This window comes from Pristiophorus japonicus, chromosome 11 (genome assembly GCF_044704955.1).
Source record: "Pristiophorus japonicus isolate sPriJap1 chromosome 11, sPriJap1.hap1, whole genome shotgun sequence".
In the NCBI taxonomy this organism is placed as follows: Eukaryota; Metazoa; Chordata; class Chondrichthyes; family Pristiophoridae; genus Pristiophorus; species Pristiophorus japonicus.
The window spans coordinates 136,821,869-136,828,608 of NC_091987.1; positions in this window are offsets into that span (position 1 = coordinate 136,821,869).

The following is a 6,740-nucleotide window of genomic DNA, read 5'->3' on the forward strand; positions in this document are numbered from 1 at the left end:
GGTTTGCAGCTCGCCTGCACATACGTTGGAGGTGTCCCATTGTTCCACAGCCCTTGCAACCATACCATTTGAAGCAGCATGAGTGATAAGGATGATCACCACCGCAGCGCCAACAAGCTTTTAATGGCCTTACATTTATCACCCTTGATGGTGGACTCTGAGACATCTGCAGACGTGCAGCTGCAGGCATGTGAGGCCTGCCCTGTACATTGCGATTTGAAAATAACATCACTTTGTTCACAGTACTTGCAGCAGCACTCATGTCCTGAGAGATTTGCTTTATATTGTCACTGGTGGCAGTAAATGCCTGGACTATCGCTATGGCCTTACTCAAACTTGGAGTCCCAACAGTCAGAAGTTTGCTAAGTATGGTTTCGTGGCCAATGCCAATTACGAAAAAGTCTCTGAGCATGTGCTCCAAATATCCTTCAAATTCGCACGGCGTCTTAGCTCGGCGACATAACTCGCCACTCCCTGGCCTTAAGTCATTTTGTAAGTGTAGAACCGGTACGTCACCATCAGAACGCTTTCCTTCAGGTTCAGATGCTCCCGGAGCAGTATGCACAAATCATTGTACAATTTCTCTGTGGATTTCGCTGGAGCAAACAGATTTTTCATGAGGCCATATGAGCCCTGCAGACAGTGAGGAGAATCACCCTTCATTTGGCAGCGTTCGCTTCTCCTTCCAGCTCGTTGGCCACAAAGTATTGGTCGAGTCGCTCCACGAAGGTTTCCCAATCATCTCCCTCCGAGAATTTCTCCAGGATGCCCACTGTTCTCTGCATCGTTTGGTTCGTCATCTGTATCTCGTCACCAGTTTTTATATATGAAAGACGAGTCTGATATTGTGAGCTCAAAGTTAAGTGTCACCTTAGTCTTTTATTGCAGGTCTGCAGAGTGCCTCTCCAGCCTTTGAGGTGTCCTTAAGTACCTGTGCTCCCAAGGGATTGTGGGATCCCTTGGGATCCAGGGGATAATCCCGCTGGTGGCTGTACAAGGTGTACACAAGTTTACATACATAACAGAAAGACTTTGGGGTGTCAGGAGGTGAGACACTCACCGCAGAATACCCAGCCTCTGACCTGCTCTTGTTGCCACATTATGGTTGGTCCAGTTAAGTTTCTGGTCAATGATGACCCCCAAGACATTGATGGTGGGGGATTCGGTGATGGTGATGCTGTTGAATATCATGGGGAGGTGGTTAGACTCTCGCTTGATGGAGGTGGTCATTACCTGGCACTTGTGTGATGCGAATGTTACTTGCCACTTATCAGCCCAAGCCTGAATGTCGTCCAGGTCTTGCTGCATGCTGGCATGGACTGCTTCATTATCTGAGGAGTTGTGAAAGTGACCACTCTTCAGAAGTACCTCATTGGCTGTGAAGCGTTTTGGGAGATCGTGAGGTTGTGAAATGCGCGATATAAATGCCAGTTCTTTTTCACAGGGGAATCAGGTTTAACAGCAGATTGGCAGACAGTGAGTCCATTACTGGGTTATTTGCTGCAACCTGCTCGTGTCCCTACAATGAATGACTGCACAAAGCTGCATCAATTCTATATTCAGTCTGAAACTGGCAGGGAGGTATGAGTGTCATTTCACCGTTGATGGGGTAGATATTGCAGTAAATGATGAATAGATCTTACCCCCTCTATTCCACATATTCCAAATGATGATTCATGGATTTATTGCTGATTCTGTGCCATTTGTCAGTTTCCAAGCCCTTTTGTTGTTTTTAATATAAACTCTCAATGTATTTTATTTTTGTTGATTTTCAGTAAGTATTGGTTCATCATTTATTTGTTGTTACTATAGTTTTCCTATCTGTTCGAGCTTATTGCAGGATTGTGGTATTCCATGCAGGTGAATCAATTATCTCTGCTCAACACAAAAAAGGAAATTGTATTTGTTGCATTTAAAAAATTGCCTTATGATCCAAAGCAGAAATGTTGGGGAGAATTTGCTCCTCAGGAACATTATGGAGTCCTGCCCAAGTAATGCTGTGAATTGGGAGTGTTCCCAGCATTCTCTGCTCTCAACAAAAGCAAAATACTGTAGCTGCTGGAAATCTGAAATAAAAACAGAGAAATACTCAGCGGGTCAGACAGCACCTGTGGGGAGAAAAACAGAGTTAATGTTTCCAGTCGATATCCCTTCATCAGAACTGGAAAAGGTTCGAGGGGCCGAAAATGCCCCTTCGGATAAGTGGCTGCCACGCGGCAGTGCAGACTTGCTGACGTTCGCGGCATTGCCCTCGTGGGTTTTTGCTGCAGTGTGAATATCTGCCCCTCCCCCCACTTCCGCCCCACTCCCTCGACTTCCGCCCAGCTTCCTCCCACTTCTGCCTCACTTCCACCCAGCTCCCCCCACTCCCGCCCCGCTCCCCCCACTCCCACCTCACTCCCCCCCTCACTCCCGCTCCCCCCACTTCCGCCTGGCTCCTCCCACTCCCACCCTGCTCCCCCCACTTCCGCCCAGCTTCCTCCACTTCCTCCAGCTCCCCCACTTCCTAAAGCGATCGCAAAGTCTCTGTTTAAAGAATGGACTCAGTCGAGATTATTTTGTTCACTTTATGGGTTTTTTTCTCTGAGGGTACTTTCCCTGTGATGGGGTCACCCCGGGCAAATACGTGAAAAGGTTGATTTGATAAAACTCCAGAGGCCACATGTCGGTTGCCTGTGACAAAGAACTGTCAGTCATCCAGAATGTACGGGTTCGCCCTCGCAAAAGGAAAGGGGCTCAGATATCTGAGGCATGTATAAACTATTAGAAAACCACTCTAATATGCAAAGGAACTTCTCAGCTCCATCTCAGAAGAAAAGCAGAACAATGGATCCACTAGCCTGGCCAGACCAAAAGGGGCCAGTTCTTCCCGACACACGTCGAGAGATGTCCCAGACCCAGGGTCATCAATCCAATACACATGGGTCTGATGGCCCAGCACCGGAGTACTTAGAAGCAAAAGGATTTCAAAGATTGGCGGGAGAGATAAGGGCAGTAGGACTCCTTTCAAGATAGACTCTTTTCCACCATTCTCTAGCGTTCTGGAACATTCTCCAGCGTTCGAGCGTTCCCCCCCGCCCCCCCACCTCTCGCTCACCTAAAACCGACGTGACAAGAAGAAGGACCAGCTGAGCGATCGAGACCAACTGGTGAGCATGGTCGCGAGTGTCCCAAGCCGGTAACCAGAGCTCCAGGCGAGCTGTGTGGGGTGTAAAGGGCTCAGAGTTTTCTTGGAAGTGAAGCTTTTTCGGGCTATTCCGGGGAGGGAGCTTCATGCGACTGGGTAATTTGCTGGTAGCGGGGAGTTAGACTCCACCATAGCAACAAGAAAATTACTGCATGTTACCAGTCCTCAGTGTTGTACTGTATGTTGTTTTAACTTGGATCTTATTCTCCACAGAGACAGTGATTTTGTTTAGTAGTGTATGTTAGACAAAATAAATAAGTGCGATTTATCACCAAAGCATTCCTGCCGGTGACTTATTCCATTTACACTCTGAATAATAATCCCCGGGTATAGAATTCTCATAAGGCGGGGCGATTCGCACCGTCCATCAACCATTGGGCGAGGATCAAAAACTGGTTACATTCTGCCCCGCTCCCCCCACTTCCACCCCGCTCCCCCCACTTCCACCCCGCTCCCCCCACTTCCACCCCGCTCCCCCCACTTCCACCCCGCTCCCCCCACTTCCACCCCACTCCCCCCACTTCTACCCCACTCCCCCCACTTCCACCCCGCTCCCCCCACTTCCACCCCACTCCCCCCACTTCCACCCCACTCCCCCCACTTCTACCCCGCTCCCCCCACTTCTACCCCACTCCCCCCACTTCTACCCCGCTCCCCCCACTTCCACCCCACTCCCCCCACTTCTACCCCACTCCCCCCACTTCCACCCCGCTCCCCCCACTTCCACCCCACTCCCCCCACTTCCACCCCGCTCCCCCCACTTCCACCCCGCTCCCCCCACTTCTACCCCGCTCCCCCCACTTCTACCCCACTCCCCCCACTTCTACCCCACTCCCCCCACTTCTACCCCGCTCCCCCCACTTCTACCCCACTCCCCCCACTTCCACCCCACTCCCCCCACTTCCACCCCACTCCCCCCACTTCCACCCCACTCCCCCCACTTCTGCCCCGCTCCCCCCACTTCTGCCCCGCTCCCCCCACTTCCACCCCACTCCCCCCACTTCCGCCCCGCTCCCCCCACTTCTACCCCACTCCCCCCACTTCTACCCCGCTCCCCCCACTTCCACCCCGCTCCCCCCACTTCCGCCCCACTCCCCCCACTTCTACCCCACACCCCCCACTTCCGCCCCACTCCCACCACTTCCACCCCGCTCCCCCCACTTCTACCCCACTCCCCCCACTTCCACCCCGCTCCCCCCACTTCTACCCCGCTCCCCCCACTTCCACCCCACTCCCCCCACTTCCACCCCACTCCCCCCACTTCTACCCCACTCCCCCCACTTCCGCCCCACTCCCCCGACTTCTGCCCCGCCCTGTTCCTGATGTCACCAGAGCGCGCACTTTAGCGGCTCCACCCCAGAAGGTAAATTCACCTCAAATAGTCTTCTGGCCGCCTGTCGGTGCCAGCGACAGGTTTTTGGGTCGGTACACACTGCTTGCTCAAGACCACCAGCGGCCTTTAAAGGCGTGTTGCGTGTAGCAGTATTCTTGTCACTGAGACCACAACCGCAAAACCATGGCAGTTGGTGCTCGGTATCCTGGCAGCAGCCACGATGCTTTCATCCTGCGCCAGACCGGTGTGCCCGGCGTGTTTGCTGGCCCAAACCAAGATTGTGGCTGGCTCCTTGGAGACAAGGGCTACCCACTGTGCACCTGGCTTCTGACTCCACTTCACACCCCCAGGACTGCTGCACAGCAAGCCTACAATGGCTCCCATTCAGCCACCAGGTACATCATTGAGCAGACCATCGAATCCTTAACCAGAGGTTCCGTTGCCTGGATCGCTCAGGAGGAGTGTTGCAGTATTCGCCTGAGTGGGTCTCCCTATTCATGGTCATCTGCTGCATGCCTCACAACGTGGCAATCATGAGGGCACAACCGGGGGGGAGTGGGGAGGGGAACCCTGCCAGGGAAGAGCAAAACCTTCTCATTGCTGCTTGTTTGCACTGAGTTCATGCGCACTCGACCCTTCATCTGTACATCTCCACGGGCAAACCAATGAGCCCTTTCACACAGCATTGCCCACAGTGAAATGAGAGACCTGCACAGATATTGAAACACAAAATAAAGATTTATTACACAAGAAATAATGGTGCAAAAATACATACACATGATCATTTATCCCCCTTGTGCATTTCCTTATAACCCCTCTTACACAAACCTATTCTCGAACTGCGCCGCAGTGTCTCCTCTGGGGCTGCCTCATGGGTCTGGGAAGGCAGCTGTGTTTGAGGTGTAGAAGCTACAGATGTCCTTCTAGGATGCCCCCGACCAGTTCTGGCCCTGGAAGGGCCGGCTGCAGACTGGGCCACACCCTCCTCGCTGTGTTCAGTCGGGATTGGCTGGGCGATTCCATGCCAGGTCTGGGCTCAGGACTGCTGTGATCCTGAGAGAACACATCAGGATCCTGGTCCGAGGAGCCTCGCCATGCCACCGGGGCAGCACCTCACCATCCCTACCAATCTGCTGGAGCACAGGTTGGTGGCGCGACACCGGAAGGTCCCCCGAGGACCATGGTGGACCCAGCCGTGATGGCAACAGTCAGCTCTCGCTTGGCATCCAGCTGAGACTGCATGAGAGCAGACACAGTCTCAATAACAGCAGTAAGACACTCTGTGGCCTGTTGTCCAGAGTGCAGGAGAGCATTCTGAGCTCCAAAGCAGCACTCAGACGTTCCTTCCCTTGCGCCTGTACTGCAGAGGCAGCTGCCACATCGCCCACGACACGCGACATCACAGCTGGATCCACACGGTCACTCGGATAGTCCGCCATTGTCTGCACACTGGTAATGCTGGGCTCCATGGTGTGCTCAGAGCTGTCAACAATGTGGGAGGCAGACTCCTCCATGCTCCTGACCACTTGCAACAGGCTCTCGGGTACCCTTGCCATTGTCCCCAATATCTGGGAATGCATGGCCTCCACCCTTGTTTCAAAAGCTTCCTTATCAAGGGGCTTGTCTGAGTCCTCTACAGCAGAACTCATGTGTGGTCTCGCCCCCCCGGAGAGATGGCACCTGAGGTTGCCTTTGTCCTTGACCATGCTGCAGCCCGCTGGGCCCCGGTGCATCACCCAGTGCAGACCCCTCCGTTAATTCTAATTGTCCCGACCGCATACTCCCAGTATCTCAGCTGGTGCGTGCGAGAGTAGGAAGCCGTGACATGGTGCTGCCAGCAGGGTCCCCCTCTTCCTCACCCTCAATCAGACATGCCAGCAATAGATGGAATGGGCGCAAGGGTGTCCTCCTGACTTTTGCTCCCAGTGGTCTCAAGGGTGACGTCCTGGCTTTGACTCACACTCGGAGTCTCTCCTGTAATCATAAATGGCACAAGGCATCCCGTGAGCTAGGCATTGCAACATTCAGCCAGCAACTTGCACACAATCATATCCTAGTAAACGATCTCCTAGTAAAAGATCCTCTCGGAATGCGTGATCACAGTATGGTTGAATTTGTAATACAGATTGAGGGTGAGGAAGTAGTGTCTCAAACGAGCATACTATGCTTAAACAAAGGGGACTACAGTGGGATATGGGCAGAGTTGGCTAAAGTAGACTG